A 13,241-nucleotide genomic window follows, 5' to 3' on the forward strand; every position below is an offset into this window, starting at 1 on the left:
ACCGAATCACTGTATTTCACCTTTTTGTTACACTAGGATTTAATGTATTAATGGATTTATTTCATTAACAGTGTGTTCCAATGATACTTACCTTACTTTTTTTTGGTCAGATTGGTGGTCAGCTGAGGAAAGTTGACCCTGTAGACAACACCAGACTTTCACACACTCTGGCAGGTCACAGACCACGTAGCACGTAGACCCAGGATGGCAGCAGGGCCTGAAAAGTAAGGAAGCATTTCTGTGCCCAAGAGGGAAAGAGGTAGTGTGTAAATCCAAGCGTCAGGAAGACAGAAAGGCACAAAAACGGGGGAGCTGACTGGGGAAGTGTGTTGCTCCTGTGAGACGTTGTCTCTGCTGTTATATTTGTTTAGCTCTGCTGGCATAATGGCAACATGATTTTGTGCTGTAATAGCACAAAGGAGCTATTATACCCGCAGCTCTACTTCTGCATGAGGGGACTAAAACTGTTGGTGTAAGTCACATCCATCCCAGTATAACAAAGCCAGTGTACTATCTTTGGCTGCAGTAGCTGCATCGTGTCCTCAGCACAAAGAGGAGAGAGGCTGATCAGTGCAAGGCAGCTGAAGCAGTCACCCCAGTTGGTTCAGAAGAGTCAAAAGGACAAAGGAGAGAAAAACAGTATAGATAGATGAATGAAGTTTGGGGGATGACTGCTTGCCCAACACTGAGCCCCAAGCTCCACTGATTACAGGATTGGCCTTTTATATCGAGGCCTTTTAAAATCAGCCTAGGAGGAGCTATAGCCACGGAGCACAGGAGGGGCTGAGAACACGAGAACCGGGCTGTGGTGGGACACCCTGTAGCAGCCAGGTCCCCCACAGCTGTGGTGTGCCTGGATTTAGGGAGCTGCCTCCCAGGCCGTAGCAGTGCTCATCTCCCTGCTCTTTCTTGCACCTCCGTGTGTGCAGAAGGCAGCGTGTTCCCCTGTGTGCAGGACCCCATCCCATCCCAGATTTGATGAAAGGTTCTTACTGATGCCTATTAAACCAAGCCATGATGCTCAGCAATGACCTTAACTCCGACCTAAGAAGACCTACATCTGTCAAAGAGCAAGAAGTAATCCCATGAAATCCTCAGCTTCCTACTTAAGAGCAGAGGCTAGTTATCCTTGTGCCTTCTGCCCTGAGAGCTCGCTAAGGCAGGGATCAGTGTAATAATTGCTTCTTTTGGGACTCCAGGAATGAATAGCTGAAGTATTTGTGCTCTGCGGTCTGATGCCTACTTGGCCAAAAGTGACTGGTGCCTACTTGGCCAAAATCACACGGAGCTTGCAAAGCGTGACTGCACAAGCACGGAGGAGTGAGACGCCCACATCTGCACCTGCATGAGAGGCAGCTCCTCTCCCCTGCTGGTGGTCCCCAGCCTTCACAGCTCCTCCACCTGGAGTGCTATCAGCATCACCAAACCCAGGGTGAGGCTGTGCCCCGTGAAGGCTCCCAGCACCGTGGTGCACCCCAATCCTTGTGGAGAATCCTCAGTCCAGCAGAGACCCACCAAGAGGAAGATGTAGAGGATGAAGGTGCTGCAGAGTCGCACAAACCGGCTGCAGGCTGCTCAATAGAAAAACAATCACTCACACTCCATCTAAAGGCCTGTGATTTAATCCTGGGGGACCAACAAGGAGAGATCCAGGATAAACAACATCTGTACATTCACAAATAGGAAGTGGAGCTGCTTTCATGTCCTGAGCCTGTTGATTAACCGGTGTTATTGTTTGGCTTGGCTTTCACTGCCTGGTAACTTGGAAGGAAGGTAACTAAAAGGAATCATTTGGTTACACTCCCTAAATGTGAGTATCTTTAAATAGTGCATGGGTTTGCATTTTGCCTGCAGAGGACTGATGGGAAAAGGTAGCAAAAGAGTGCAGATGGCTATCAGAAGGGGACCTGTGTTTAGTCTGCTTGTGCCAGATGGGAATGGAAAGTTTGCTCCCTTGCCAAGTGTTTAAAAGAGGAAATGGGATGTGATATTCTGCCTCCCACTCCTTTCTCTCCCCTGAAACCAGCATGCTGCTCTGCTTCCACTTGGTGTAAAAAATAAAAAATGCAGCTTGGACCATGTAAAGCCTTGGAGATGGCTAGAGATGCACCTCATTCCTTTTTAATGTGTTTATTGTGTAGAGATAGATGTAACAGAGTATTTTTACACACAGCTGGGTCCAGCACTGCATAGCACCTGTCTTTCAGTCTCCAATATTAATCAGCGCAGCAGAAAAAAACTGCGAAGTCCTCAAACTGCAGAGATGTCCTGCTGTGATCTCCCTGTCTCTGGCCAGGAGGAGATAAACCTGTACCACAGCTCTCTTCCTCCTGCTCCACAGTAAGTCTCATGTCAAACACCTTGGCTGAGAAATGTACCTGTGAGATGTACCAGAATCTCTCACCTGAAATTCCCGTGACTTCCCCTGGCTAATAAATACAGGTCTGTCCTTCCAGAGATGGTGGAGGCTGAGAAAATGTGGGGCTGAGGCTCATCAGGTTGTTTTAGGGCATCCTGGGGTTGACCCTAACCCTGTCTCATTGGCATGAGCACTGTAGCAACCTCGATACGGTGCGTCAGTAAACCCTCAGGTTAGTCTCAGAAACATCTCATTGAACCTAATGCCACGAATCACACCACCACTAAAGAGCTTTGGGCAGGACCTCTGGAGGTCTCCTGCCTAGCTCCTGCTCCAGAGTAGGGCTGACCTTCAAAGCTGGAGCAGGTTGCAGAGGGCTAGTGGAGCTGAGTTATGGACACTTCCAAGAGCAGAGACCCCACAGCCTCGCCAGGCACCTGTTCCGCTGCCTCACCATCCCCAGAATGAACATTTTTCTTTCCATGTAATCAGAATTTCCCTCCTGCATCTTGTGCTCGATGTCTCTGGGCCTCTTGCTATATGCCCGGAAGCAGAGCCTGGCTCCATCTCCTCACCAACCCTGTTACTGTAAACAAAGCAGCGAAGACCAAGGCATGTTTTAATGTCATTGATTTCACCTAACTGTTATTCGTGACAATACCATGGACTTTCATAGCTGGGGAAGATGAGAAAAGGAAAATGAATGTCTTCCTCTAACTGGTAAAAAAGTCTGGGGCAGTGCCAGCACCCAGAGGAGTGGCACTCGGGCAGAGAGGGCACCAAGGTGTCTGTCACGAAGAGGGTTTGCAGGCAGTGATTGTGCCTGCCCAGGGAACGGAGCTGGCCTCAATGGCCATATTCAGCTGAAGTGCAGGTAGAAATGAGGCCAGCTATCAACTATTCTGTAATCCCTGTGAAACCAGGACACTTATCAGGACCCAGGATGATCGAGTCCCATTAAAAAGCACCTGCCAGTGTGACTTCTCATGGGTTTTATTATCCTGCTTAGCTAGAAGTTGCCTGTGAGGACTGACCTCCTGTGGGCTTTGCAAGGAGATCGAAAGCTGCTGCACAGGAGCATTGGCACAGGGGTGTTTGGGGTACAGTGGCATTTGTTTTCCAAATTTCTCCTCTCTCAAAGGCAATGGGATAATGCCAGCAACAAGTAGTATTCTTGGTGGTCACAACGAGAGACAATAACATAAAAACTGGGGAGGAGAAACCTGACTTTCTCAGAAGTTAAGAGTGAAGTGCTTGAGCTTAGGAAGGTTGCTGGGAGGGAGGGCAGACTGAGCTCTCAAAATCAATCCCTGGGTATGGGACAGGGCACGGCTAATAGGCAGCAAAGAGAAAACCATGGAAATGCCCACTGCTGTTTGCTGCTTTCTTCTGCATTCATTTGGCTTTTGACTACTGCAAAGTCCCTGAGCCATAATTAGGAGCAGACCTGTTGCAAGAGTTCTCAAACCTAATTGAGCTCTCTTGAAACTAAACCATTTATAACAACCTTTTTCAAGAAGAAAACACGATGTACTCTCCTTTGGTACAGTCAAGAATATGCTGGCTTGGGCCTGATTAGTCCACCTGCAGCAGATAAATGGTATGCAGCAGCACAGAGGTTAGTCTCTTCTTCCAGCAGGCAAAGGGTTAAGCAGCTTGAACACGATCCCATTAAAATCAGTAGGGATTTTAGGATCCCTTAAACAGAAGTCCTGGGCTGATGGACCTAGGTCTGTCTGCATGAGATATTGTTAATGGAAAGGACCTGGAGTGGGCTATTAGGAAGATGTTTTCCTTTCCTGTGCATTTGACTTTCAGAGGGTAGTGATATCCCTAGCCAGTCTCTAACTGAAGTTAATGTAATTTGATTTATTTTATTTTATTTTTAAGGGACAAGCAACACTGACTGCCATGCCTCTGACAGGGTGCCTGAAAAGGCTCACACTACGATAGCATAAGCATACAAGGCCAGATCCAGACCTCTGCTCACAGTCTAGACCCCCTCACTCCTCTCTCACGAACAGCTAGAGATCCAGATGGCAGCTGAGAATTTCCTAATGAAAAATCTGGTCCATTTTGTAATGGGCTAGAACTACTATAGCTGTCCAGAAACCACCAGCTTGCCTTTCTGCTTGTCTGGGGCAAGAGCACCATGCCAAAGTCATGACCTGCTTCTGCATGACACCCAGGCATCCCTGGCTAGCAGAAGCGCAGAGATCAGGGGCATGGTGGGACCAATCATTTAGCCACTAAAAAGAGTTGTTTCAGACTTAACAGGAATATTTTCAAATGCCAGTTTAAGTCAGCAAGCAGTCATAGCCCTCAAGGCTTATGAACCAGGAGCATTCACATTATCCAAAAAGTCCTGATGGCAGCTGGCTTTACAAAAAGGAGCAAAGTCAGCCTTCAGAGTGAGAATGGAGAGAAGAAAGAATACAACATTTTTTTCCTATTAAAAATAATTTTAAATGCTGGAAATACAAAGGGACACTAAGCAGAACTGTCCAAAAGGGGTAACAAGAACTCACCTGTCCTTTTTTACTCCCTCCTGTTCTCCATCCTCAGCAAAGACCAGAGCCAGAGGACCAGCCTCACTTCCCAAGCGGTTATGATGTGCTACAGCAAGGGGATTTGGCAGCAGCTGTAGGTCTAGAGCAACTTAGTAAAGCAATAGCTCATTTATTTTGGGAATGGGGAAGAAGAGTCATTATTGCTTTGCCTTCAGACTTCATTTCACTCCTCTCTCCTTCAAATCCTTCTCCTGACAATAAATTTACCTGCCACCACCCACCAGGTGGCACACCTGCGATCAAGGCACGAGAATTCACAAACTGATGTGACAGCAAGTGTCATCGGCCTGCGTATCCGAAACCAGCCTTGTTCAAGGCCGAGAGGCCTCAGGTATCACTTGAAAAGACCAAAGTTACTCTTGGTTGTTTCTCCTCTCCGCCGGCACAGACTTTTTGATAGAGGAAAAATCAGCCCAGCTGCATTTTGCAGGTAATGGGGCTGACCCCCCCAGAAGGTTTTTGGTCCCCACAGTTTAGGGAGACGAAAAACCTAAAAACGCTCAAGGCCTAAAACCAAACCAGCTAACAGAGCCTCTGCGATGGTGGTTTCTGACAGCAGAGGGGGTCATTGGGCTTTTTTTCCTTCTCCTCCATTGCAGAGCCCTACGTGCCCGACGTTCATCCGCACGGTGAGGGCTGCATGGTGCTCTGATGTGGGGTGAAATACGGGCTGGTGGAGCAGCTCTCTGCCTGCACGGGATCTGCAGAGGCTTCCTGCCCCCTCGTCATCTCCAAAAGTATTGGATGGGAGAGGAAGGTCTCACCTGCAGCTGTCAGCAAGACGTGTTTTTCTCCAGACACGACCGCTCTGTTTCCAGGTCCCAAACTGTTCTTTCCGAGTGTCAGAAGCGAACCTCCATCATAAGCAATGTCATGAATACTTCTGACTGAATGATGTCCCCTGCTGCATCCCCCAGATGTAGGGTGGGAATTCGTTCTCATCCTCTGCTGTGGGGGACCTCAGCCTGTCCCTGACCAGTGGTAAATGCAGTGCTTCACTCTGAGAAGACTCCCGAGCAGGACAGTAGGACACAAACCCCTGTTCCACTGTGGAGTGCTCCCTGCCCAGTGCCAGCCCAGTCACATCACCTGTCCCCACGAAGGTGGTGGATTTAATGGCAAAAGGAGGCGAAGTGGGTAACAGTGCACCTCTTATAAATTGCCTTAGCTCCTGGGGATGAAAGGTGTTTTATGAAGCTAAAATATTAAGACTACTCTGGATTATTCATTAAACATCAATTATCATCATCACATTTACTGTCAGGTGTTTCAGCATTGCTATTCTGCTCTAGGAGGGAATGCATTTTCAAGCTGGTTTCCTAACAAAGGAAGTTCTGTGGGTCACACACTCTGGTTGTCTGTCCGTCCTCACTGATCTGGGAACCTCCTGGTTCACTCCAGCTAAAATTTGCAGAGGGCTGGAAGTCTATGAGCAACAAGTTTTGGTTGAAGGATAAAGTTAACCTCATTTGCAAAACAGGATGTTCCAAAACCAGATCTAATTTTCCATCATGAAAACCTCAGGCGAAAGTAAATTGATATTAACTTTAAAGGCAAATATAAACAAGGACTTATTATTTATCATTAAAACGTCTTAAGAAGGCTCTAGAGCCATAAAAGCAAAACTTTGATGCTGTATAAAAGAATTATGTTTCTGAGATGTATCAGTTCAATAATTAAAACAGCATCTATGAAATATAAATGTAAGATATTAATAAATTAAATTAAATTAAAGCCACCGAAAGCCAATTATCTTGTAAAATATCTCTGATAGCTAAACTGGTGAGATGTAGAGAGATTAATTTAGACCCTCATTTTAGGAAGTGACTATAAATTGTTATAATGCCACATCCAGTTACTAGGTTGTTATTGACACTTGTGAAATACATTTGGAAGGGCTTTTAAATATTTAGAATGAAGTGGAAATTAGAAAGGTATTAGAAATAATTAAAAACTAGTTATCTTGTCTCATTTCACCTATAATCCGATTACATCTTCTAGTTTACACAGCTTCAGATTTGTAAACACCAGCACCTGGGAATCCTGTGCAGAGGAGGACAGGAGGAAAGTAAAGGCTGGGCCTTAATTCATGGAGGCAGCCATCCTTTTTGGTTGTGTGAAAACACACAGCCTTTGCTCCTTTGGTTTTGCTCAGATCAAAGTGTGGGGCTCTTGGGGGGAAAGAGAAGGGTCGTGTTGGTGCAGTGTATGCCAAAAGCCCAGGAAACGTGGTCGTGCTACTCCAGAAAGTAGGCCGCTAGCTGCGTATGGAGGTTTCAGCTTGGAAGTTCATTGTTCGTGCTTTGGTTGGGACTTGCATAGTTGTAAGAGGAACTGATGAGCCCGTGGCCCCCACCCACCCGTGCTCAGGTTTTGCTACACTCTGCGCTTCCTGCCACAAAGCACAGTTAGCTCTGGGCAGAGCAAGCCCTCCCTGATCTGCAGGAGGACTGCAGCGTGGGGATGTGTGTAGGGACGATTGTGGGGCCTTGAAACATCCAGGACGGGACAATACCAGAGGCCCTGGTGCTGCAGGATACCCCCTGTGAAGGATGATGGCCCTGGGGCAGAGTGAGGAACAATCTGCAAGGTGTGCACAGCCCTGCTGGGACAGCTGGGTGGGTGTACCTGGCTCTGTGACCATGCACTGAGTCCCACGGCTAGGGTTTTTTCTTTTATCCCCTTTCTAATACTCTAGTTAATAATATTTGTCACTGTTAGTACCATTATAAGTGGGTTAACAAGCACTCTTTGATTGGACTGTTAAAACTTTTAAGTACCTGATAATACATTTTATGTCTTCTAATACAAGTCTTATTTCCCTAGCCCACATAAGCAGCACAAGTTGTGGTGAAACAACCCTGACTTCAGTCAGGGCAGTATTTGCTAAGCAGAAGTAATAATGGAAAGAAAGGTGAGCATCCAATGGTAGCCTCAGAAAACTGGGGCAGGTCAAGTGCCACCTTCCTCGGCTCCACCAACAGTGACCCTGCACTGGGGCAAGGCAGTTCTCCTCGCCAGGCAGATGAGTTTCCACAGGTGTTCATTGTCTTACCAGGCCACAGATGCAACATAGGACTCTTGACCTTCTCCTGCAGTGCTAACACCCCCACAATGTATGACTAAATGTGCCTCCTCCTCACAGTACACGTAAATCAGTGATTTACCCCATTTCCAAAGCACAGCCTCAACACTCACAGGTCACTCTTCTTGGAAGCAATGGCCACAGGCCCCATCTCCAACACCAACAGCCCCACTGTAGAGCTTCACGCCTGTTTTTTTTTGAGATGTGAACAACGTTCACATGCAATGCAAGCTTCTGGCTCCTCTGTCCTGTTGTGGAATAACAAGAACACAGATTTGGGTCAGGTCAGAGGAGCAATGGTTTATTTACTATAGCTGTAGGAGAGAAGAGAGAGCAGCAGACAAGCAGGCTCTGCTGACGTGAGCACAGTCTTTCTAAAAGGAGCGGAGAGTTTATATGCTCTTAGAGACACCCCATGAAAGATGACAGGGCGTGAGCTATACATACCTGTTGCAAACACAAGGCCACGGGACTGCTCAAGGACAGTCTGAATTCTGCTTTCTTCAGTGCAGAAGTAATTTCTCATTAAGGTTACACGATGATTACTGTTTCAGGAGACAGAGTGAAGGTTCGATGAAGAGGCCTACGTAAGCCCTAGCATTTCTACATCCATAATTCTCCAGAGGTTGTTCATTACGCTCAGAGTGACTGCCTGTTACATGGGAACAGAGAACTGCTACTAGTTATGATGGGGGGAACAGTCCTTCCACCCTTGGCCTGTTTCATCAGGAAGAAGGGTGGTACAGGCTTGAAACTGTAAGGGACAGTTGCTGCATCACACACTCAATGCGCTTGTGCTAAATGGCTTCTAGCTGCAATATTGTCTGTAATGTCTGACATATAAATCACTTCACTACCTTCTGCTTAAGTACAATGAAACAATAAAAATGAGTCTAGAAATAGATAAGGAAAAAGAATTATTTACATGAAATCATGTTTCCCTCCTTTCTTTGGTAAAAAGGGCAGAGAAAAACATCAGGTGTGAACCTCAGCATCTTGTTTCCTCTTGCTGTTCTTTTTCTTTTGATTCTGGATAAAAAGGAGTAAGAAAATTTGACTTCCATAGAAATAAATGCTGCAAGGGTTACAGCACACCTTCCCCAGAATCTTCTAAGCCTATTAAAACACTCTGAGATAATCAAATTAAAAGCATTGTAGGAATGTGTTTCTTTAATAAGAATCCTTTGTTCAATTTACAGACCAAAACAAGTGATTGGATCTGAGGGCATGCTGCCCTCATATAAGATTGCTTTGCTAGTCACATCATAAAGCCATGTGCAAATGGTTCCCCACCACATCTCATCTCCTTCAGATGTCTAAAATCTTCTCTCATGAAGAACAAACCTTTTTGCCCTCCATGGCATACATTTGCATCTCTCCAGATAAGATCTCATCTGGTGATACTATGCCCATGTTTTTAATCTCTAGAGAGATGCATTCCTAGAAGTGAGAGGCATGAAGGAATGATATACATTAGCATAGCAGAGGATGAAGGCAAAAAAGGAGCTGGTATACATGTGGACAAAGGCATCAGGTAAAACTCCTGCAATTTTTCCAGTCCCTGAAGGAATAAATGGTGGTATAAACCCCAGCTGCAGTCATCTCCCTGCAGTAATGCTGTTAGTATAAAAAACCTTAATAACAAGTGTCTAAGCAGCGGTTCTGTTCACTGTATCATGATTCAATGGATCGAGTAAATTAAACAGTCTGCCTGGAAAAAGAATAGCAACGACAAAAGCAGGGTAACTGTTGAGACATTTCACAATGTTTTACTCCAGTTTTTTCTTTCCCTCTTATTTGATATTCCCCCTTTCTTCCCCCTTTTTGGGGATATTTTTGCAACTCCTTCAATGTACATAAAATTTGGTAGAAAAGTTTACTTTCAGCCCACACCACAGATGTTTCAAAGGCAGTAACTGACTCAAGTTTGTCTCGTGATGGAAGCAGTGTTGTAGCTTTATGTTGCCATGGCTTCTTCTTTTATAATAATACTTTTGAGAGAACATCTAGGTCTTCCATAACCCTCTTATTTCTTATGGGATGGGGGTAACCTAAAGGACAAGAAAGTGGAATCAATTGTCAGAGGTTCTAGATGGCTGATGGCAGACCCTGGCAGAGACCCAAGGTATCCTCATCTCCATCAGGCTGTAGCAGCTGCCCTTATCCTGACTTCATGTGATGCAAGCAGGATTTTGGACATCAAAATTTCACCCAACGCTGGTAACACTGGTTCACTGAAACAGTTCTGAAGACATGCTGGGTTCAATATAGCTGGGTCAATACATGTTCCCAAGGTCTTCAGCAGAACTTCTGGCTGGGGTGATGCTCGTGGCTGTAATTTTCATCTTCCCATCTTTTCCTCCAAAGCCCTAAACAGGGCAGGAAGTTCAACTCCAAGCTGTACTGGGTCAGGCTGGGATGTTAACTTTCCCTGCTGCAGCCCATACAGCGCTGTGCTCTGCACTCGTAGCTAAAACAGCAATGGTATCACACCAGTGTTGTGTTCGCTGCTGAGCAGTGCTGGCACAGCATCAGGACTCTCCCTAATTCCCCTGGGGGTGGGCAAAGATGTGAGAAAAGAAACATCACCAGGGCAGCTGACCTAAACCAACCAAAGGGATATTCCATACCATATGATGTCACACTCAGCAATAGAAGGTGGAAAAAGGAGGAAGAGGGGAGGGGTGGGCTCTCGTTGTGAAAACGTCTGTCCTCCTCCCGAACACCGGCTACGTGCGTTGAGGCCCTGCTTCAAGGACGTGGTCAAGCATCGCTCATTTGTGGGAAGTAGAGAGTAATTTCTTTCCTCTGCACTTCCACATAGCCTTTGCTTGTTTCGCTTAGTTTTCCCTTTCCCCCTCCCTTTTCCCCTTTCCTTTTTCCCCTTTAGTTAAATTGTTAATTGTTTAGTTAAATTGTTTAGTTAAATTGTTTAATTAATCTTTCCTTAATAATTATTTTTTTTCCTTTAATTAAATCATCCTTATCTCAACCTGTGAGTTGTTCTTTCCTTTACTTCTTCCCCTCCTCATCTAAGGAGGGGGAGGGAGAGAGCGGTTGTGGTGTTCAGCTGCCTAGCATGGTAAAACCACCACACAAGCATCAGGAAAAAGAGGGAAAAAAGCAAGACAAAAAACTAACCACAACGAGCACACAAACAGAACAGAGCTCCCTGTTCCACGTTGAGACCGTACATCAAATGAAAACCGCTGAAGCCTAGGTCTGACATCTGCTCAGACTTCTTAGATTAAAAGCTTCTTACAGCTGTTGGTTAAGTAGCGATCAATCAGCCTCGAAGTTTAAGTAGTTATAGTTACCGCTCTAAACGCGTGGGATTTCCATTTCACATTCTAGTCATGAAGAAGCCAGCAATTACAAATGCTTAACCTGAGTTTCTTTTACTTTTGCACATTGGAACGTTCATATCCAAATTACCTTTAGCAACCAAATTATTGAAAAGTCACAGTCCAAATTTAGGAACACTAGAACACTGGTTGTCACTGCAAGTTGAATGCATGCCTATAAAAGGGTGATCCTATAAAAGGGTGATAATGGTACCATCCTTACCCTCATGACCCCATACCATTTTCATTCCCAGGCTGCATGTATGCAAGGACAGGATAACCATACGCTGGCTAATCCAGTGGAAAGCTGACATTTTCTAAGTGTTCTACTTTTGTGACCTAAATTACCTCTCTCTAATGTACTTTTGGCTACAACAGAAATCATGCTGAGAAGCCTCATCACAAAGAATGGAGGTTTATCGAGTACATCACTATGTTAATGCCACCTCAGCAGGTAGACATGGAATAGACAGTCCATTGATCCCTTCTGAGATGAAATGAAGAATCTGCCATTCTGGTATAGTAATACTAGGAGTGACTTCTAACATCGCCAAAAGCAGTCACTTCCCCAGATCCTTAAACCGTGCTAATTCTGCAGGGATGTGCAGCAATCACCAGAAATGCACACAGAGCTTTTTTCTGCATGCATTTCACCACATACATCTGGGTGCTGACTGAACTGAGGCAGGTTTCACTTTTCCACTAATCACAAAAAACAAATTGATTGCCATAAGGAAGCTTAAGCAACTTGCTCAAGTTGAGGGCATGGACAGTAGCACTCTGTGTGGACTAAAGCATACCTGCATATGGATTTCCAGACCAGACCAAACCTAATAAAATGGGTAGGATGGGGTTAAACCACTGCTCAGCAGGAGCAGAGCCATAGAGGCTATTTCTGCACCTCGCCCATTCCACCCTTCTTGACTGTGCATGGGAGTGAAGGTCCACTCCTGAAAAGTAACATCCTTTTCTTCCTTCTTTACTTACCATGTAGTTGTGCTTAGGCCAGTCTAAAGGGACAGAAGAAAGTCACCAAGATTTTTGGTCAAGCACCCTTGTATGATCTGGCCGTTCTGCCTGTGTTCCCCCAAAAGGAAAGGACTCTTGCTATTTCTCGAAATGCACCTGTTGCAATGTCACTTTGGACTAAAAGAACTATGGCATGCAGTCTGCTGTAATTCAGTAAACTTGCTGTTTCAAATATTTGTAAATGCTTGCAACAGTCAAATCAAACACTTTCAGTAGGACAAAGCAAGATCCCAAGTCTAAAGATGGATTTCTTTCTAAACAAGTTTTTCTAAAACTGCAATGTATCTAGACATCACGCAAGCACACCTCATGCTAAATCAGAACGTAGGTTCTGAATACTCTTCTCTCTCCCACCTGTCTGACCCTCTCTGACACTTAGGAAATGCTAATAAATACCATAGTTTTTTGTTTTCTAATTTTTTTTTCTACTTCTGTAAGAAATACGAGTTTCTGCTAGTGTGTAATGCTTCAGATAATACAAACATAAACAGAACCTGCTTTGAAGGACAAATTCTTTCCAGCTCCATTCACACAAGCAGAGGCCAGAAACTCAGCACTGTTTTTTCAGTACTTCTTGTTATGAGTGTCCTACAGTGACATTCAAGGAGGTTTCCCAAAAGAAACTCAAGAGCTTAAATTCAGCATCTTCTGCCATTTTTCAGGGGACCTCAGACCCGTCTACAATGCCCAAGTGAATGTCCAGTTCCACTTTCCCTGAATCCCAAGTTATAAACAAGAGGTTCAAGCTTACCTCTAGAGCATGTCACCTCTTCTGCTTCTCACAAGTGCATTTATCTGTTATAGTAAGCTCCCCCCTTCTCCAAACACTGATATTTTCCTTCCTCTTTTATCTG

Source organism: Anser anser, assembly GCF_964211835.1.
Source record: "Anser anser genome assembly, chromosome: 3".
Lineage (NCBI taxonomy): Eukaryota > Metazoa > Chordata > Aves > Anseriformes > Anatidae > Anser > Anser anser.